This window comes from Balaenoptera borealis (assembly GCF_965194805.1).
Source record: "Balaenoptera borealis genome assembly, chromosome: 19".
Classification (NCBI taxonomy): Eukaryota; Metazoa; Chordata; class Mammalia; order Artiodactyla; family Balaenopteridae; genus Balaenoptera; species Balaenoptera borealis.
Window position 1 is genome coordinate 2,575,826 of NC_138878.1, and position 22,194 is coordinate 2,598,019.

The 22,194-nt window shown below is 49.9% G+C and overlaps 1 protein-coding gene across 4 annotated transcripts in view; it reads left to right on the forward strand.

Annotated features, from left to right (window-relative positions):
- LOC309616381 (uncharacterized protein C16orf95 homolog) overlaps positions 1-22,194 on the forward strand; it is a 515,949-nt gene that overhangs the window by 332,923 nt on the left and 160,832 nt on the right. For 3 of the 4 annotated variants that reach the window (XM_082366941.1, XM_082366942.1, XM_082366943.1), the window contains exon 15: positions 2,305-2,481. The gene's annotated coding sequence lies outside the window, so the exon portion shown is untranslated. Of the gene's footprint in view, positions 1-2,304; positions 2,482-10,854; positions 11,158-22,194 lie in introns of those variants that run through there. The other variant, XM_082366944.1, reaches the window with a different exon arrangement.

A 22,194-nucleotide genomic window follows, 5' to 3' on the forward strand; every position in this document is an offset into this window, starting at 1 on the left:
CCTGGCCCAGACTGAAGTTCCTCTGGTCCCTGGATTTCAGCTTGCTCCCCAGTTTTACCCTGGGCACGTAACATGGGGCCCTCCTGCGGGACCATGAAGCTGTGCGAAGGATCCGCACGGAGCACAAGCCCGGTCAGGACCCACGGCCTGCTGCTCCCAGCGGACACCCGAGTCCCTGGGTGGCGCCCTGGTTCCTCAGACGCTCTGCACTGTGTGCCGACTGCAATGGGTCGTTTCTTCACCCGTCTACCCTACGCTTCCACGTCACTGGAAAACGTCGAGGACCTATGGAAAATCCTAAACACACTCCGTCTGTCTTGTCTGTTTTCCATTTTGTGTTTGTGCTGTTTTTTGTACAATAAACAAGGTAAAAGCAATGAGATAAACAGCGTGAGGTTTAAAGGGTTTTTAATGAATGAACAATACCTAACTGTTCTGAGAATCCTTAGTTTACATTGATAGTTGGAAAACACAGCATTTGGATGGCAGCCAGTTTTCCAGGGTGAATAAACACCTCGAGAGGGACAAATATTTTTCACAGACCATCGGTGAAACGGAGGCTCAAATATTTAAAAGTAAATACATAAAAAGGGAAGAAATAAAGAAAAGAAAAGGCAAGGTGACCCTGCTGACCTTCAGTTTCCAAATGAGCTAAAAAACAAGTTTTTATAGTTATGTTTACTGCTTCCAAAGAAACAAAACCTTTTATTTTAACTCCTCTGTGCCACTACTCCCAGAATGTGTTTTTCTAAAATGTCGTTCTTGAGATTGGACGAGGGACTTCACTCTTTAGGCCTCAGTTTTCTCACCCGTGAGATGGAGATAATTATAATTCCTCATTCACAGGGTAATTATGAGAACTAAAGAGGTTAATGTATGCAAAGGGCTTAGACCAGGGCCTGGCACCTGTGAGTTCCATATACGTGTTAGTCATCACCACCATCGTCACCATCATCATCACCATCACCACCATCATTGTCATCTCCATCACTATCACCATTGACATTACTATCACCATCACCATTATCACCACCTTATCATTATCATCACCATCATTATCATCATTATCACCATCACTATCACCATTGACATTATTATCACCATCACCATTATCACTATCTTATCATTATCATCACCAGTCTCATTACCACCACCACCATCATCATCACCATCGTCACCAGTCTCACTATCATCTTCATCATCATTATCAATAGTTACAAACCGCATTTGATGGAGGCAATGAAAGTTGCTATCAGGGACCCATCCTCTGGTTAGTATCAGACAGTGACCATCCAGTGGGATGTAAGCTTGACTGTTGAGCATAGACCTAAAATATGAGTATATTGCTGTTTTCCTGGCTTTCACCCCAATGAGGCACAGGCATGCATGTCCACACACTTCATACCCCCACACACTTGACTCCTTTCTGAAAATTCTCTGTACTACTTCTGCTCTGCTGTGAGGATGGTGACATAAAGGCAGCTGCTAGGCTGGGCAGTTCTCAAGAATTCATGCAGTAGCAGAATGCTTCTTCTCGATCCACCATTGCCAGGGTTGCAGAAGCACATGCTCCAAAATGTCAACAGTGGTCGCCCCCAGGAGCAGCATTAGAAATACGGTGCCCCCAGGTCCCTAGTTTGTGCCTGGTTTCCCCCTGGTGTCATTATTCATAGTGCTCCAATTATGAAGTATATGATCACAACAATTTTAGTGATTTCTACTCTTCTTTTTGCTCATCTCTATTTTCTAAGCTTTCAACAGGAAACTTCTGTGATAAAGAGGAAACCAGTACAAGTGACAAAGCACTAGCTCAGGTGCCTCCTTCCCCAGAGAGGGTTCCCTGCTCCCCCAGCATGAATCATGCCAGGCAGAATCTTCTCCAGCCTCTTCATGGCTGGCTGGCGTTAAATATTGGCTACCAAGCAGGAAGCTGGACAGCCCCACCCCCAGCTACTTGTGTCATGACGGTCTGACTAGTGGTGGTGAGAAATTGAATCACTCCTATAGGAGACATAACACACAGAGGCCTTCTCCCAGGATGCGGTCTCATTTGCTGGGGAGTGTAAGGCAAGGCTTGCACAGGAGCACTTGGGCTGGCTCCGTCTGCTGGGTGCTTCTATCCGGTGAAATCTCTCCTCGTGGGAGCGGAAAGAAATGAACCCAGGAACCATGTCCAGGAATGAATCGCTGTGTCTGCAACTTTATACTCATTAGAGTTTTAATAAACTCCTGCTTGTTTTTATAGGGAGTTTTTTCCACCACCTTTGAACTACCTTAAAACAATAAAGTGCCCTCTTCACACAGGTTGGCCCAGTGGGAAGACTGACCTTATTTCGATTCTCCTACTGAGAGTGACGACGCAGCCTCAAGTGCCAGGGATGCCGTGATTGCATGAGACACGGAGTTCAGCCTCTGCAGTGACCCCTGGAAGAGGAAGCAACTGGACGTTTCCTCTGCACATTGTCTTGTGCAAAGATACAAGTAAGGGATATTTGTATTGGTTTGTTTTTTCTTCTTTGAATGCCAGAAAAACTTGCTAAGTTTAAGGAAAAATGGAGGAAAAAATCTGCATTATTAAGTTTTAATGGATAATCGTGTTCAAACCAAAGACCCGTGTCTGCCCCGTGGCCATGACCGTCCTCACACCGGAAGGCCTGAGCACAGTTTGGGGGCACAGATTTCAGATAAGCCAGCTCTCGTGCCTAACACCCGAGGTTGCTCCCTGTTACCTGAGCAGGGGCTCCCTACCTGGTGCACCTTGGCATCACCTGTGCGTTCGCTGTTCCCTGGAATGCTCTTCCCGTCTCTTCCCTAAGGTTTGGCTTCGGGAATTTCTAGAGACAATGATCGTCCTAATCGTCCTGTGTGGCGCTCTGCTCATCACCTGTTTTTCCTGCTTGTTTACTTGTTGACTTTCTGTTTTTTCCCACCTGGAGGGTAAACTCCATGAGGGCAGGGACTCATCATTGTAGTTTCGTTTCTGAATGAATGAATGAATGAATGATAGATTATAACATAAAATGCTCCTGTTCTTAAAGGCACAGTGCTCCGTGCGTCGCAGGAGACCAGGCCGGGTGGTCTCCAAGTCCCCTTCTGTTTTTTTGATCCCAACGGTCAGGTCTGAGTCTCATGTAAAGCCTCTTTTCTCTCTTGAATCGAATCCGCAGTACCAGACTCAAACCCGCTTCCCTCAGGAAACCGCTCCTAGGCCTCTCCCCGTGCCCTCTCTGGTCCTGCATCCAGTGAGCAAGCATACACTGAGCGCCAGCTGCATGCCTGCACCGCACTTGGCTGGTGGTTCAGCCGTGAACGGCATTGTCTCAGACACACAGGCTGGCCCCCGTGGAACAGAGCACAGATGCAAGGAGCGAGGGGCTCACGGAGCTTTGTGGGTTAGGAATCTTCCCTCCCATCACTGGCTCCTGTTCTACACTGAGTTAGGGTCTTCTGAGTGGTACCCAAAGCATCCTGGTACTAATTTTCCCAAGCCATTTCTTTGTGTTTAAGACACTGTCCTTCATTCCAACTGGAACCCTACAGAGCTGCTCCTAGGCCAGAAAGCTACTGTGTGGGGCTTTCTCTACTTCAGATAAAAGTCCTGCTGCCTGAATAGTCAACAGTTCCATCCAGCGCAAGGGAAAGGAAGATTGTTGAGACACAGCTGCCTTCAGAGGGGAGCTGACAAGCAGGTGGAAGGTAGATGTTTTGGAGGGAAGGGCCCAGTTAACAAAATGAGGGAGGAAACATCCCTGTTGTTTATTTCTTCTTAGATTCATAGTCCGTTTAACCAAGGGTGCTGACAAGGAGTATTTGGATAGAAATATTAGATGCTCTGAAATCAATGCCTAATACCCTGCCAGAGAGACCCAGCTTCTGGCCATCATGCACACTTGTACCCACACACATACACACTCACACACACCTTTACAGGCTCTCACATACTCACACACATACCCCTACACTCATTCATACACTTATACAAACTCTTATACCCACACACATGCACACACTGCAAGAGGTATTATTGACCTGAGTCACCCCCCATCTTTTTTCAATCTCTAAAAAGCTGCATTTACCAAAATAAGTAAAACATGTGAGGTATGGGATCCACCTTGTTGAAGGACTGGGTTTTATTGGTCAACTGGTAAATCAAAACACATGGAAAAGTGCTACATTTAGGAACACACTGCGACTGTATTACCCCCTCGTTTTACTGGTTCATCCCTAATCGGAACCAGCTGGCAATAAAGAAGCGAGTTCATGGGAATCCACCCTTTGTTGAAAGTGGGGCCGGGTGGATGCTGGAGGCCGATGAGCACGATGAAAACAGCTGTAATTGACTCACGAGGTCAGGCTCTGGGTAGAACTCGGGGACAGAGGTGACACTACAGCTGGTGCATAAAATGCCGGGCTCCCGGTTACCTGTAACTGTGTACAGTGGAGCGAGAGAGAAAGGTGCCATTTATGAGGCTCCCCTCAGCGTGTGCTCCTGCTGACCTGACTCAGGCTGCTCTAGAGTCTCACAATTCCTCTGGGATGCTTGTTGACATTAATCACCATAATGGTAAGGATGGCACTCGTGATGGTGATTATGATGATGATGATGATGATGATGGTGACGATGATGGCAGTGGTGGGGATGATAATCGTGGTGGTGGTGGTGATGATGGTGATGGTGATGGTGGTCATGACGGTGCTGATGGAGATGGTGATGATGGTGACGGTGGCAGCAGTCAGAAACTTCAGACAGGCTTCACAAAGCATGTGGAGCATCTCCACATCAAAGCGCTGCAATGTTAATTATGTGAGCCGTGTAACCTTGACAACATTAATTGAACAACTTTCCATTTTCCTTGTGTTTTATCTGTTTTAAACACTTTTTCCCCCAAACGAGGAAACTGGCATCTGAATTCTAGAAATGGAACATACACACATGCCACCCCAACTCCCCTTCCTGTCACTAATCAGGTCAGTGGCTCCACCCTTTGGAAAATTGTGATGCATTAGGAGGGCCTGTGGGATATTTTTAGCACCTGACACCATCCCATTTCTTCCTCTCCCTGCAGTGTTGTGTGATGTGTACCTTGTTTAATCAGCATACTTTAATTTTATAGACAGATTTTTTTATGTCTGCTAATATTTTGAGATCTGCAGAGGGTTCAGCGTCAGAGTTGGGACTGTCCGTCTAGACCTGGGCCAGGGCACACTGTACACACGAGCTGCCCTTTCTCCTGGGCCCAGGGCAGGCCTTAGTGACACTCTCACACAGAATCTGAAGCTAGCGTCTCATTTCTTCTCGACACAGGATGTCTGGGATTCAGTACCAATTGCTGGAAGTTGGCGAGATGAAATTGATCTATCATCCCCGGAGATGTTATAATAAAAATAACACCAGGTCTTTTCATTTCAAACTTAATCCCTTGGCTTCCACTGGCCCCATAGTGAAAGTAAGGGGCGGAGTAGAGTGCACTGCATTTCTAAATCATGAACATAGAAAGATTTAACCATTTTGGTGGTCAACACTCTGTACCCTGCTCATTAAATCCATTTAGGAGAACTACTGTTTGGAATCATACAATGGATTAACCTCTTGGCTGTAAAGAGGGTGAAGTCGTATGCACGGACAGGCCTTGAGGCCCCCGTGTCTGCCCTGCTCCCAGCTCCCAGCCGAGGAAAACACCGTCCCCGGAGCACTGCCCCTCCCCGGCATGGGCTACACACCACTTTGCTGTTGGAATGTAAGCTTCATGAGGGCAGAGACTTAATCTGCCTCATTCCCTGCCACCCTTCCTTGCCTTGGACAGTGCCTGGTGTGTAGAAGATGCTCAATATATTTATAGAATCAATGAATGAATGAATGGGACTTCCAGATTTCTGAGTCCTGGATAGAAGGGTGGGATTCTCTCAGGGAATTCGTCCCCCAGCAGTGCCCCCCCCCCGGCCGACTCCTTGAATGTGGAGAGAACAGCCAGGCGGGGAAGCCCCAGCCTGTATTTCCAATAAGAAATACGTGATTTTTCTTGTATTCACTTTTGTGACCATGGGGAGCCCCTTCTGATGAGTCACTCTGCTAGTGGAGGAGCAGCTTTGGAAACCAGCGCACCCAGTGACTACGGGATGCATTTCCCGTCACATGTGCAGCCTGCGTCCGTGAAGAGGAGACCTGAGGGGTTCACGAACTGTATGTGTCTTGGAGGCAACACGACAGGGGCGTAAAGGCCTCAGGGTCGCAGAGGGAAGAACAAAGGCTCCCTTGGGTGCAGACACGCCCCTGGCTGGTGAACAACCACATTGGACCTCTTTACAATCTACTTGGAAAGCCTTTCCAAGGGGCCTGAGAAGGAAGTTTCCTTGGTGTGTGTGATGGATTCCAAAGCTGTGAGCTTGCCTTGTTGAATGTTCTCTGAAGTGACATGGGCTGTGTTCTCTCGATGAACAGGACATGCTGGAGAATTTCCTTCGAGGGAATTCCTTAGAGGATTCAAGCTGGAGGGGGAAATTTAGGGGGAGAATGGGTTCCCCCCCCAGGAATTCTAATGACTGAAAATCATCTTTCCCACACCCCCAGTCCTACACGAGCTTGGAGAGCTATCACATGGATCACTACAAAGAACTCGGGCCGTAATTCTGGAGTGAATTGCAGGACTGGGAGATTTTTCTTGCCTTCAGAAAAGACGCAGCCACTCTTCCCTTATCCCTGGGCTTCCCTCCCTGGGACCATGGACCCAGCTCGTGAAGGCCCTCGGTGGGGAAGGCAAGGCCATAGCGATGTTAGACATCATAAACCCAGGTCACGTTCTGAATGTCAAAAGGAGTCCTAATACCCAACTACCTCCCCTGCTTTCTTCCTAAGAGAACTCAGATTTTATGCGAAGGGGCAAGGTGCCCAGCTAAAAGGCCACCGTGTCCAGCTTTCCTCCTCACCGTGGGGTCCAGTACCGCCCCCATCATCCCCGCTATTAACATGGTGGGGCTGATGGAGCGTACGTACATGGTGCTAAAGTAGCCTCCAGCCACCCTTCGGCACTGAAACTGGTGTAGGAGCACCCATGGCTGAGAGTGTCAGCAGTGGAGTCTGGGCTCAAATCCCAGCACAGCCAGGATGTGGAGCCGAGGACAGATTACTCCCTGGGCTTCAGTTTTTCCCTGTCTGCAAGATGAGAGTAATCCTAGCTCCTAACATAGGGGTACTGGGAAGGTTAGGTGATCAGACGGTGATGGTGGTGATGATGATGAGGTCTTAGCACCACGACCATTGCTAGGGATAACAAAGCAACTTCATCTGTGGTTACAAGGGTCGAATGTTTCTGGCAGTCAGATAATATGTTTTCCAGAGTGTGTCCTCACCGTAAGTCGAGGGAGATGCTAAAGAGAAACCCATTGCCTGACTCTGATCAGTGTGGGTCCAGGAAGGAAATGAAAGGAGAAGTCTGGTTGTTCTAGAAAGGAGCTGGGGCCGTGGGAGCTGTGAGAGATGCCAGTGCTCAGAAGGTGTGGAGCCCTGCCATCCACTTGGGTCGGTGCGTCTTACCCAGCACATGACACGCACGCACCTGTCACCTGGCCATTCTTTCTCCTCAAACGCCCTTTGCTCTCTCTGCCAAATCACCCTCCAGGGTTAAAGTGGGTACAAGGGCATCAAGCTGTCACTCATGTCTAGATGGTGTTTCATTCAATCCTCAAAATAACTGTACAAAGTAGGCACTATTACCTCCATTTTACAGATGAGGAAAATGAGGCTCAGAGAAGGGAATTCATTGCCCAAGGTCATCCAACCAATGATCAGTAGATGCTCCAGCCCCTTCTCCCCATGGGCTCCTTGAGGCACCTTAGGGTTCCTTGGAACCCAGTTTGAAAATCACTGTGCTAGCCACTCTCTTATGGGCCTTCCCAGTCGGCCGTGTGGTTATTTATATGACTTTGGTCGTCCTTTGTGGTCCTGAGATGGTGAGGAGTGGATGAAATTCAGCATGCACTGTACCCGGTGGGGCTCACCAGGTGCTTTGACAGCAAGGTGTTTTCTTTCCTAAATCTGGAAATGGCTGGTCTCCCCGACAGGCACATTCTTGCCCACCCACAAATGCTGAGGCCTAAAAGTCTCCAGTTAACAAGCTCTGCAGACGCTGTGCACAGCAGAGTGGGCAGCTGCTTGGAGCCTGATGAGAACTTTCCGCTGGTGCATACAAAGGGGCAGCTTGGCGCGGTGTCCATCACAAGAGCATCAACAGGAAGCGGAGCTCGGGCCTCAGCTCTCCTCGGTGGGACAGGTCCCCGTTTCCCTCCAAGTCTGGCTCGGCTTCACCAATGGAATAAAAATGGAACGCGGGATATAATTACACTTGCCGAGTTAGCAGCTGAGAAGCTCACGTGTTCGCTTACTTGTGCACAGAATGAAATCTCGGCTCACAAGCGGGGGTGTTACGATTATTAACTGTGTGTTGGTGGAAGGTTTGGCAGCTCCCTGGTCCCAGGCATGGAGCTAGAAGTTGACTCAGAGTCCCAAGTGATGGCTCCACACTCGTCCATGTCTGTTAGTCGTGATGGCCCGTCTGCCTGAAGGAGGAGGTCCCTTCCCGAGGCAGGAGGGTGCAGAGGAGATACTGGCAAGGCGCCAGTGGGGGGTGGTGCTCGGGCTCCCCCTGTGCCCAAGTGCAGGTGGAGCTGGGCATTGACCAAACCAGAGACTTCAAAGCGGGGTCCTGGGCAACCTTCCAGGTCGTGCTAAGTACTGGAGGTTCAGGAGGAGATCGGAAGATGCACGCACAGAAAGCAGCTGGACCCAACTTTCTGACTGTCCCCTGACTCACCAAAGTCCATGCTTTGAGAGGGGAGGGCAGTGGGACAGATGGCATTTATCTGAGCTGTCGTCGTATTAGCGCACTGGTTACCACACCTCCGTGAGCTTGAGAAGCACCTGGGAAGCTATTTATAAAATGTGTGTCCATCTCCCAACTCTTGATACAGGTGTGCTCCTCTCTCCAAGGCTCCGAGTCATTGGCACTGCAAAGGGGTTCAGGAATCTACGCGTTCACAACACCTGGCCTTTCTGATGTGGCTGTGAGTGAGTCACAGTTTGGGAGACAAGTTCTAGAGCAGTGGTTTTCACACTCCAGCCCGCTCAGGATCCCTGGGAGGTTGTGTTAGAGCACAGCCCCTCCCTGCAGCTTACGATGCAGCAGTTCACGGACAGAGCTCCAGAATCTGTACTTCTAACACATTCTTGGGCGAGGCCTTGCTGCTGCTCCTGGAACCCCACTTTGAGAACTATTCTTCTCCTGTCTTGGAGAAAAAAAATCAGCTTGGTCATGTCAATGGCTCTAAGGAGGGGAAACCATGCCTTACTCAGCTTTTATTCCCTAGCATGGCTCACCCTTGGCTAATTAAATTCACCTTGAGATCCTTTAGAATGTTCCAGTGATGTTCTTTTTCTTTTTATTGAGATGTGTTTGATGTACGATATTATACAAGTTTCAGGCGTACAACATAGTGATTCACAATTTTTACGAGTATACTCCACTTATAGTTATTATAAAATATTGGCTATATTCCCTGTGCTATACAATATATCCTTGTAGCTTACTTATTTTATACATAGGAGTTTGCATCTCTTAATCCCATACCCCTAGCTTGCCCCTCCCCTTTACCTCTCCCCACTGGTAACCACTAGTTTGTTCTCTATATCCATGAGTCTGTTTCTTTGTTATATTCACTAGTTTGTTTTATTTTTTAAGATTCCACATGTAAGTGATATCATACAGCATTTGTTTTTCTCTTTCTGGCTTACTGCACTTAGTATGATACTCTCTAGTTGCGTCCATGTAGCTGCAGATGGCATTATTTCATTCTTGTTTATGGCTGAGTAGTATTCCATTGCATATGTGTACCACACCTTCTTTATCCATTCATCTGTCAATGGACACTTAGGTTGTTTCCATGGCTTGGCTATCGTGAATAGTGCTGCTATGAACATGTGCATTGGGGTGCATGTATCATTTTGGGTTAGTGTTTTTGTTTTCTTCAGATAAATACCCAGGAATGGAATTGCTGGGTCATATGGTAGTTCTATTTTTAGTTTTTGGAGGAACCCTGATGATGTTCTAATTGGGGGGGCGGTCCTGGCAAGCTGCCCTCCCCCCGGTGCAGCCAGAGCTGAGAACCACCTTAGCACAGAACAGGCAACCAATTTCCATTTCCATGTTAGTATTTGTCGAGTGCCCGTAGTATGCTTTCGTTCAATAATTACCAAGTGCCTGTTGTCTTCCAAATGCTGTGTCAGAGTCAGTGGGGACAGAAGAAAAAGGTGTCTGTCCAGGTCTCAAGCAGCTCGTAGCCCACTGGAGGCGACAGGTGTGCAGTCACAGGTAGGAGCTACAATCGAAGGACGTGCAGGTGCTGCAGGGCCACAGAGCAGAGGAGTTGGGGCAGGGTGTGAAAAACTTCCAAAAGAAGGCAGAATCTGGGCTGGGCCTTAACAAATGGCAAGGGAGAAAGCAGGAACGCTCACTCCAGGCTGATGGGACAGCCTTCTGGTGCCGCGTCCTGAAACCTCACGTAGCAGTCAGGGAAGTCTTAGCAGGTCGGTGTGGCTGGAGGATGGAGCGTTGGGGCAGGAGTGATGGAGGACGAGGAATGGGAAGTCACTGAGGAACACAGCATTTAGAAGTGAGTTGCCTTGGGAGCGTCAGATTGTAATTCATTTTCCCCAGTTGAGAGGTGGAGGCTTGGCCATCAGCCCCTTGCAGCCACATGGTGGGATGGGTTCTCACCCCTCCCAGTGGGAAAGCACAGCCCTTTGAGCCTGCGTTCCTTTAAAAAGATTGATTCTAATTTTTTCCTACGTGCTTTTGGTGCCAGGATTCATGCCAGAGCCCCAGCGCTCATCTCCTTCCAGGAGCGAGCGGGAAGGCAGGGTGGGAGACGGGGCTGCTTGCTGGAGCAGTCGGCGCCTGGTCCGGGTCCTGCTACTCGTTCCTGGATCGCTTCTCACTGCTGCGCCTATAGAGTGAAGTTGGGCAGAAAATCCGAAGACCAATGGAACCCTGACCTTAGAAAGTTGTCTCCTGCTGAACCAATGAGCCGGTGGCGACAAGACAGGAAGGACAACCTGAAGACCCCACGGCCCCCGTGGCTCCCTCTGACAGCCAGCCTCCCCGCCTGCGGTGCACCCTCACCCAGCCCAGCGCTGCAGACCCCCATCCCCAGGCATCCTGGGGCAAGGCCAGGACACCGCAGAGCAAGGTGCTGGCACTTCCCGTCAGGGTGAATCCCATCTGTCACCTCCGCAGCCTCCAGCTAAGAGAGAGCTTCCCAGGTCACCAGTCCCTGACGAGAAATTGGTTTATTCAACAGTGTTTCGGAAATTAAAGCCAAGGCCTCACTCTCGTATTTGGCCAGTCGGATGGGAAAAGTCAGACATGAAAGAAGGAACGGGGACATCTCAGGTGTGGGGCTCTCGGGGGCCTGGCTCGGGATAGAACAGCTGAGCCAAGCCTTGCCGGTCCCCTCCACTCCTGAACCCCGAATGCTGGAGCAGGGGTGCTGGGTGGTGTGCCAGGGCGGTACCCCCATCTGCCAGGAGGAAGCGCTGAGAGGGGTGGGGCAGGGGGTCAGCACAATGATGGGAGCTGTGGGTTTGACTGTGGCTGGGCTGACTGTGTAATGTACTGTCCAGGCAGAAGGGCAGCTACTGGTCATTCCGCTGGGACGTGGGTGTAAACCAGAGCTGTCCAGGGCGGGCAGGCGGTATGGAAAGCCAGCCCACGAGACGGAGTTGAAGAAACTAGGGATGTTTAGGCAAAGAGAGGATGAATTGGGGGAGGCATAAAGCCTGCGTTTTGTGGAGTCAGAGTTCCTGATATGAAGTCCTGGCTCCATCACTAACCATCTGTGTGACCTCAAGCAAGCGCCTTGATTTCTTCATCAGGACTGGATAATCGTGCCTGCCTCGCTGGGCCGCTGGCCAGAGGAGTTAGGATACTAGAAGCCTGGTGTTTATTCGGTGCTCAGTGGGTTTGGTGGCTGTAGCCGTTACTGGTGTTCCTTGCAGTGGCCCCGGGCACTTCTCTCAACCCCCCTAGTCCACAGTCTCCCCTGCTAGGAGGCAAGAAAACCTTTCCTAGATATTCCTCAGGATAATCAGGATGAACAAATGGGACAACTGATGTGGAAGGCTTGGAAAACTGTGGATGATCCAGGCTATGTGAAGAGCAGACCCACGAGAAGGGAACCAGAATAAAGTGCTCCGAGGATGTGTGGCCCCTCAGTGGATAAATTTCATCTCTGATGGGAGATTCAGAGGATGTAACCAGACAGATAAATATAACCAGTTGTCCCATTCTTTGGGTTGGGTAGCAGTGCCATAAATAAGCAAAGGATCTTCTTGTCATCCCAGCATCGATTACTTCCTGTACTGGTATTACCTCCTCTTCCCCTTTTAGTCTGTGAGTTTGGGTGGGGTTGATCCTCATCTCCTGGCTCCAGGCCTGGCCAATCAGAACATTCTGCTACTTGGGCCATAGTCATTGGTGCAATTATTGGCAAGAGGTCCAAGCAGGCCAGTAGGACTCAGTTCCAGGGCTTTGGTTAGAGCTATTAGCAGGGGGAGGACAACTTTTCCACCAAGGTTTCTGAGAAGGTGGGTCTTAGGCCTGCAGCTGCCATCTTGCTCACCCTGAAAATGGAACCCACACAGAGGAAAGCAGAGCTGAGAGCTGACAAGGTCCAAATGGGAGATTGCTTCCTTTGTTTGAGTCCTTGGATTCAGCCCTACCGAATCCCAAAAGCGGAGTTTTCAGTTAGGCAAACCAATGTTCTTTTTCTTGCTTAGGTAAGTTTCTGTCACTTACAATCAATAGAACTTTGAAAAATAGATGCAGCTGATGATAAGAAGTACAGATACGGACTGAAGGATTCCTAAGCAGACCTTGGGTCGGAGATGGGGCGTCGATCCTGTGTCTGTTGGCCCTCAGGAGCATTCCCTGCCCTCCCCATCCTGCTTTGTCTTACGGGCAGGCCGCCATCTGCAGGCCGCCTTCCCAGACTTCTGCGTTGGCTGACTTCCAGTCGGTTCAGCCAACGAGGGCGCTGGGGGATAGTGAGAGGCAGCAGGAGGGGAGAAGCCAGGGGGGTTCCCTTCTCCCTCCCTGCCTCGGGCGACGTCTCCAGCAGGGGCTGCCTCCTCTCCCTCCTCCACGGTTCCCGCTTCTGCTGGGTGACCCATCCCTCCACCCCCAGCCTCGTGATGCTGGAGGCCGCCTGCTCTTGTTCATCTGTGGGCCGCCTCACTGTCCCCTCGTTGGCTTCTTACCAGTCCCATCACTTGTGCAGCCAATTCCCTGTATTAAATTCTCTCTGTTTTCAATATTCAGAGCTTTCCCTACTCTCCTGATTGGACCCTAATTGACACAGATGGCAAATAGGTTTCCTCTTGTGTCCGGCAGTAAGAGAGCACAGGGACATTCAAGGAACTAAAATAAATTCAGAGTTCTTGGGGGTGAGTGGTGAGGGTGGGGCTGGACCAGGCAGGGCCTTGTGAACCACATGGAGGAGTGTGGCTGTGATCTGAGGGAAGCGCGAGCCCCTGGTGCACTTTAAGAAGGATTAGGGGTGGTGTGGCGTGGTGAGTAGGGGAGAGGTGAGACTCCCACGCCCCAGCAGACTCTGGGACACATCCCGAAACGAGGACTTGGCTTCTACAGGCCAACACGTGCCAGGGGCCCAGAGAAATGTGATCTGAAACTTCCAGGAGCTGCTTCTCACTGACTCACATATTTCAAAGGCCAATCTCTTTGGGGGCTCTTCTTGCCCAAGTGAAATGGAATACTGTATTAGGACTTGGGTGTAGAGGGGAGGGGACTCCAGGAGCCAGCGAGGCGGAGTGGGCCGGGGGGCTTCAGCGAAGCCGGCAACAAAGAGCCCAGTGACCCAGAGAAGCCTGAAGCAGCCCAGACATGAAAGGAATATGCTGGAAAAATTAACTCAGTGTTTGCTTTGGGAACCAGTCTGACGGCTCTTAATCCAGTGGGTGTGTGTGCATTGCAGCTCACGGGACGCCCCAGATCCCGGCGGGGCGACAAAGGGCCGTTTGTGATGTTTCCATCTGCACCACGGAGGGTGCCTGCCGCCTGGCCCAGGCCCCGGGCTCTGAGCAGTGGTCCTGCCGTCGGGGGCTCCAGCCTCCCCTGGCGGCCGGCTCCTGGCTGGCTGCTTGCTGACTTTTCCTTCTCTTCCCACCTTGATGTTCCCACTTTAGAAAGATGAATGGCGCGGAGAAGTCGCCAAGCCCCAAGCCCCAAGGCTGGATTGCATGGAGGGTTTGTTTCTTAAAAGTGCATCTGTCAGATGGAGCAGACAAGAAAAAGTATGCCCTTGGCTCCTGGAAGGCGGGTCTGGGGCAGGGAGGGCAGGCGAACCTTGCAGGAATGAGTGACCCCCTCCTCCGTGAAGTAGTTCAGTGGAATCATAATGTCACACATAGGCGGACAGTTCTCGGACCGGAATTTGATTAGATGTGCTTGAAGAGAAATCATGTTTTAAATTCCTTTCCTCCTGTTTTAACTAGGCCAGCCCCAGGGAAAGGGACACCTTGGCCAAAATTCATAGATAAACAAAAGAAGTCACTTCTTAGATTTTTGAGCTTCCTAAGGGCTCAGCTCCTGCCATTCCAGGGGGAGTTAAATGACTCTCAAGGGTACCGTTGACCACTGTGGTTTTGCATTACCGACTGGATTTAGAAGTGACCCCTCTCTCCATGTTGACCCACAGACGTCTTGTCTACAAAGCCATCACCCATGTGGTCCAGTCTCGGGACAGTGCAGTCATCAGAGAAGCCGAGCCCGGCAACCAGAGCAAACTTAAAAATAACCCAAGTTGCTAACTTGCATCTGTCAGCCACTATGAAGGGCATCAATGGACCAAAGCAAAAGATTTTTAAATATCCTTTTGCTCTCCCATGCAGTCCCCTCACACGTCGCAGCTGCTCCCCATTTCTCTCCTAAAACAGAAGCAAGACCCGCCCCTCTCTTCTTTTGTGACAGAAGTGAGAACCTGGGAAGTCAGGATCCTCTGTGGTGGTGAGGCCAGCTGAATGCAGAACCCTCTTCATCGGTGCGTTGCGGGGGAGCAGTCTAGCAAGGGTAATGATCGCCCCAGATCCTGTCTGCCCCCGTTTCTGAAGGAGGGTGTGGGAGCGCGAACGCGCCCGCCTGTGCTCCCTTCCCCGAGGACGCTCTTCTATGCCGCCGCCATCCGTGGTGGACCCTCAGCCCAGCCCTTCAGTCTGACATCCCCTGTGACCTTTTGGTCTCTCATCTCTGGCCCAGCAGGACATTCCCTGGTCCCTGCTCTTGCCCGTGGGTCCCCACACCCTGAGTCCTCCTTCCGTACCCCTCAGCAAGTGTGTGCACAGGTTCCAGCCCTTCCTTCCTGCTCAGGGCCTGGATGTTTCTGTCGCGGAGGCACCGCACCAGCCCCCGGGCTTCCTTTGTGTCAAGAAAGAAGGAACTCTCGGTTTACTGAAGCCACTTTCATTCCAGGGCTTTATCACCGGCAGCTGAGCACAAGCCTAACTGAGAATGTCAGTTATGGTTATTGCTTTAATATAAAGGTAACATTTGCAGCAACTCACCCTGGAGTAAACCGGTGCTCTGGAAATGAGTGTCCTCGCTCTTCCAGGTGTCCTGCCCCCCCGCCTGCCATGTCCGTTCTGCCCGCGTGGCCCAGAGTGAGAAGCTGGGTGCGGCAGCCTCCTCCCCTACTCTACGTTCTGCTCTCCCGATTGAGCGGGCATCCCCGGGCCCCACCCGAACTCCAGACCCGAGTGTGCTCGTTGCCTGGTTCAGGGTGGAGGTCAGCCTGGCGTGGGGGGCCGACCCCTGGCAGTGACCTGGTCCTCATGTGCACGTGGCTGCTATTGGACCAAGTGACCTTGCACACGTTCTGGGACCTCTTTGGGCATCCTTGACATCCTTGGGGCTTTGTAGTCAGAGAGAGTTGGGTTCAAGTCCTGACTATCATTCACTAGCTGTTTAAACTTGGGGAAGTCACTTAACTTCTTTAGTTTCTGCAGCTATAAAGTTTCTCTCTAGCACTAGCATTTGTAAAACAGGAATAGTAAAGGCACCCAGCTCTGGCACCCTCCCAGCTCTGGAGACCACAAATCTGAGATCAGGGTGTCAGCAGGGTTGGTTCCTTTGGAGGGTTATGAGGGAGAGTCTCTTCCAGGCCTCTCTCCTGGCTTGTGGTGGCCTCCAGTGTCCCCTGGCTTGTAGATGGCATTCAACCTGTCTTCGCGTGGTCTCCCCCCATGTGTGTCTGTTTTTGTGTCCAAATTCCCCCTTTTTATAAGGACACCTGCCAGGTTGGATTAGGGCCTACCCAACAACCTCATCTTAACTGGATCATCTGCAAAGACCCTCTTTCCAAATGAGGTCACATTCGCAAGTACTGGGGCTTAGGACTCCAACATCTCTTGGGGGGACACAATTCAACCATGAGTTGATTGAGAAAATTCACGTAAAGAAAGTCCTTTCCTGCAGCATCTGCAAATGCTTACCACTTAGCAAGATTTGCTATTGCTAGGTTTATTTTTTTGTAGTTATCTTACTTTTTCATGAACCACTAGACCAGGTACCCAGGTTTACGCTGACTAGAGCAGAAAGGCTGCACCTATCCCGCTAATTCAGCTCTGGGGGTTTTCAGTTGACGATTGGTGGCAAGCCCCATGGTTGTGGTCAAGCCGTCCTTGGATCTAACTGGCTGATGGGAGGAGGCCATGACCTCCTCATGGCCACTAGTCGGACAGACAGACAGACTCAGCCAAGCGGCCAAAAGTTTCAAATCTCCCTGAATTCCTCCAGCCTTGAGATTGGATTTTACCACGGAATGAAATTCATTCAAAGGCATCTTCATTTTCCATAGAACTTGCCAGCTGCAGAGAGGCAAGGCAGAAAGAGTGGCTGGAAATTCCAGCTCCATCCTCCCACTGTTGGCTTTCTGGAAATCGGTCCCTCATCTTCTCTTTCATTCCTCTCCTCCTATCTGTGAGCAAGAAATGAAAATAGGCGCTGCTTTCAACCGTCTCCCCCAGGTTGGGGGCTACCTGTGAGGTGACGCAGGTTTCCTGGGGGTTAACGCAGCAGGTGCTGTTTGGCGGCTGGTGGGTGACTGTCCTTCTGTATGTGAGCAGAGAGGGACCCTGCGAACGGGCATGTTCCTAGTCTAGCGCGCTGAGCGTCTCCCAACGTCCTCGATAAGGAAATCATCTTCAAATGAAACAATCTCCAAATAGCTGAGTGGTGACCTAAAAAATTAGAGCTGATAGGAAATGGGAAACACATCTGCCTCTGAGTAATTGGTTCTTTTTTTCATATGTGAGTTGAATCTGTGTGAAATTCCTTCCCCCCAATTATAAATAGAAACCAATGTGCTTTTCGGTTGGGCTTTTCTTTTTTTATGAGGTTTTTCCCACAGACAAAAGGGATTTTCACTTTCAGGAGAAACGATTGCCAAAGGCAAGAGGCTTTTAGATGGATGTGAATCGGGGCCACAGGCCTCCTCGCCAAATTCAGCCATGATGTACTGTCCTCGGCCTGACAGCCTGGGCTATTTTCTTTCTTAGAGAAAAATGCTGGGAGGCAGGAGCTGAAAGATGGGATTCCAGCCCCGGTTCGCCACGGCTGGCTGGGTGGCCCTCACGGGCTGCCTTTGCTCATCTGATACCAGTTTGCTCACCTGGTACTGATACTCTGAGTCGGCAGCTACACTGGCCTTTGCACCCAGAGTCTGGATGCTGCAAGATGTGCAGAGAGGAAAAACCATTCACGGCTCTCAGAAGTCTGGATGGAAAGGTCGGTGATGAGAGGAGAACAGAGGAAGTGCCTGGTCTTGGAGGAGAAGCCGGAGGTTCTGCCGCCGCCGGGCAAAGGGAAAGAGACCCGTGGAAACTCGAAGCAGCACATTTATTGGGATCCGCCTGAGAGACTAAAAACCCTGGCAACACAGATCTGCAATGCCTCCCCCTCAATTCCAGTATCCCAAACCGAAAAACCTAGATTAAAAAAACCTCCATTGGTGACAAAGTCTGCCCTTAAGTGAAAGCTCAACCACTGACTGCAGAACCGTTTGAAGATACAGGGCAGCCCCAAACCCATGGGAAAATGATGGGGTGTAGGGTACGGTCACCCTATTACCTTCCTAAAGTCCATAGAAGTTCTGAGTTTTGCATGCATCTGGCCCCAGCAGTTTCAAATAAGGGATTGGGGATCTGAAATAATCTCATTTAGAATTGTTGCCAGCAAGCAGGTGTCCCCAGGTGACGTGTCAGAGGTCGCAGGCTGGTGGGCTTCAGGAAGACCTGGGGGTGTATTTTACTCAGTGACCACCGTGCTTTAAACATCCAGTTTTTTTGGTGTCTTTGGTGGGGAACAAAGTGACATCTGAGTCCCTCCTGTTTCTTTCCTCCGGGCCACCTGCCTGCCTCTGAAGACATTCGCACTGACAACCTGCCAAATCATCATCCTTGAAAGTGCTTATAAGAAGAAAAGGGATAACTGAGATGGGCCCCCCAGATTGTTGTCCCCTCACTCAGTCACTCATGCATGCTTTCATTCAACAAGCAATGGTAGGGCCACCCTTGCTTACCATATCAGTCAGTTGACAGCAGTCGTTAAGTGTTAAATTCTCCAGAGAAACAGAACCAATAGGAGATTTTATATATTATACCTATATATATATAAATGAATTATAGGACTTGGTTATGGAGGCTGAGAAGGCTGCTATCTGCCAGCTGGGGAACCAGGAAAGCCAGGGGTGTGATTCAGTCCAAGTCTGAAGGCCCGGGAATTGGGGGTTTACGGGCAGGGGGCTGATGGTGTAAGTTACCATCTGAGTCCAAAAGCCCAAGAACCAGGGGTGTCAGACGTCTGAGAGCAGGAGACGGTGGACATCTCAGCTCAAGTGGAGAGAGCAAACTTGTCCCTCTTCCCGGATTTTGTTCTGCTCAGGCCCTCGCTGGATTGAGAGATGCCCACCACATTGTTGAGGGTGGCCTCTTTACTCAGGCCACCAGTTCAAGTGCTAGTCTCATCTGGAAGCACCTCCCAGACACACCCAGACCTAGCGTGTTACCAGCTCCCTGGGCACCCTGAGCCCACATAAAACCATCCACCCCAGGGAGTGAGACCCTGTATGTGTCTAATGGCTCCAATGCTTGGTACCTGATTTTGTTCTTTAGCTGTGTTTCCTGAGCACTTCCTCTGGGGCAGGCCCTTGGCTGTATTTTCAGGTTTGCATTTAGGATTTGGAGCTACCCAGGGATGAGACACGGCTGTCGGACCCATTTTACAGTCGGGGAAACTGAGGCTGTATGATGTCTCGTCTCTTATCCCGGCTTCTACAGCCAAAAACGACAGAACTTGGATTCCAAGCCGCCATCTGTTCCCACCCCTGCAAAGCATGGAGTGGAGTAGAAATGCTCAAGGAAGTCACATTCAGTGCGGATTGATGTCCCCATGTAAGATCTCTGGACGGTATCCGTGTCCCTGCCTACCTGTTAGGGTCCTTGTGAGAATTTTATGAAATGATGCAGAAGAAAGACGTTCCTAAGATGCAAAGCGCAGATGGAAGGGACTACCAGCATTACTAATGTTGTTGCTGTTGTTAATAATGATACAAGGGCCCCCAAAGTGATACCTTAAAATGTGAGCGTAACGATGACTGGGGAAGTCTCCCAGCAGCCTTTTAGGTACCCCAGCAGTGAGTTCATTCAGAAAAATCTGAACACCAACTATGTGTCGATCTGATGAATCAGATTCTAAAGGCTCCTGTGGAAAAGCAGATTTCCAATCAACCCTTTGCCCCCCAGATTTCATAGTGACTTCAGGCAAGATGCGTAAGCTCCTGGGTTTTGGTGGTTTTCCCCTGGGCGTATGAGAATCATTTGGAGTAAATCGTTCCCGAGATCCCAGCCAGCTGTAACATCTGATGGCCTGCAGCTCAGGGCTCTCCCCAGCTCTACCCCCACTTCCTTCTTCCCGCCTCCTTGCCGAGCTGAGCCCTCCCTCCACCTCTGAAGCACCTGAGCTTGCCTCGCTCCCAGGAGCTGACCTGCGAGGCCAAGGCCTTGTCACCACTGTGGACACAAAGGTGGACCGGCCTGTCCGTTCCACCCAGGGCAGCGCGCAGGGTGAACGCACACGTTATAGTGGGACTCTTCCTTGTGAAAGGGTTGCCAAAGCTCTGTAAATGCAGCTCCTTCTTTCCTGACCCTCTGCCCTTCTTCAAAAGAGCTTTTAAACCTTTAGAAAACATGCGGTTTCACTTTCAACTGTATCCGAGCTTAGAGTGTGTTATTTTGGCTCCAGGACAGAGCACTGGGTGGGAGGTGTCGACCTCATAGATTTGAGCCGGGTAATATTAATGATGGGACGGCCTGCAAAGGCCCCCAGAACTGCGAACCCACGGTCAGAGCCGTGTTAGTTCAGCTGGAGCCCCTGCCAGGCTCCCAGCCTGAGCTCTGCAGCCGCACCATCGCCTATCAGTCTGACCCCAGGTGACCTCCGCTTGGTCTGAAGTTACTACACATATTCCTGGCCCCACCAGCAGATTCAGGTTTTCTGGGCTCCAACAGTACACAATCTGGGGGTCCTTCTCTAAGAAAATTAATTCAAAATCCAAATATAAAAGCAGTTACAAAAGTGAATACTCAGAAGAGAAACCTTAACAAATGGCAGATATTAAAAACCTGACAAATGTGACAGACATCACTAAATACACAAATTAACATAATATTTTTACTGATTAGCTGCCTGACCCACATCTATAATACTTTTTTCCCTGCCTTTTTCGGGCGGCTGCACAAGCTTTGATCTCCTTTTCATATCATACGAATTTGGCCGCATCATTTTCTATAGCGAGAATGGAAAGATAGCCGAGTATTTCCTGTGACATCTTTGAATATAGTTTGCTTTTGTATGTGTATGCTTGTTGGTAGCTCAGAAAAATGTCTTTTAGTTTCCCATTACATAATTATACTTTTACCTGGCCCATAGATACCAACTGCAACAGTTGTGGAAAATTTTTAAGCCTGTGGTGAGATTTGGCGAAACTTCTACTGAATTTCTTTCGTATAGGACCTGTAAGATTTCACCATTTCAAGTTTTCTTGGAAAATTAGCACTGTTTTTATTTGTGAATTTTACGCTGTCTTCCTCAATGTCAATTATTTTGTGTCAAACTAGCCAGAAATGTGAATATTTTTGCAATATTTATTACATGATTCACTTCTCCACGTTCATTCGGTTTTCAGTCTATCCAAGTGCTTCTTCATTGCTTGTATCTGAAATTGATCTCTTCTAAATTAATTAGTGCTTTTGTTATGATCTGGACATTTTCAGTTATAATTCACTTCTCAAGTCAGAATGTTTACCTCTTTTGTTTCATATTCTGTTAGTATCTTATCTCAATTTGTCACTTGATTCTTTAATAATGGAATTTAAAGATGACAAAAGAAGGTACCTTTCAGATACATTCATAATTTTTCACTTGTTTCCTTGAAGTATTCCAAAATGCCTTTCCAAATTCCAATTATAATGGCATACTCAAACTTTGTCAAATATACCATTCCCACCAAAAATGCTTGAAAAGGTGATGGCACACATGTCACTGCATATGCTGCACTATTGAGTGTACTCGTGATGGAAATGGATTTCCATTTTGAGTTTTGAGTCCAAGAGAATCGAATCTTCCTTTCACGACCACACGCGTCTGTTTGGAGGAATTTTCCACAGACCAGTGACTGGCTCCATGCCTCCCAACCTCATATACCCTCCACTGGCCACGCAATTCTCGTGGCGGCATCACAGGGCCTGTTCGGCCCACCTGTCCAACTTTTGGCTCTGCACCTTCGCACTGTGCCATGAGGAAAGTCAGCACAGGAAGCCGTGCCCACAGCCAGGACAGCCAGCAGCATCCCGACTGTGCCAGAACGACTGCTCCACAGCTGTCCATCCTCCACGAGCCAGACTCCCCGTGCCAGCTGCCCTCAGCCACACTCCGAGACTGCAGACGCCACCCAGCAGAGGGCAAGTCAGAGGGAGGCAGACAGAAGTCACCGCCAATTGCGATGAGGACATCTTGCTTCTGCCAATTTCCCCGAAACCTATGACCTTGGGAACTCATCCGAAGAGACCAATGCACG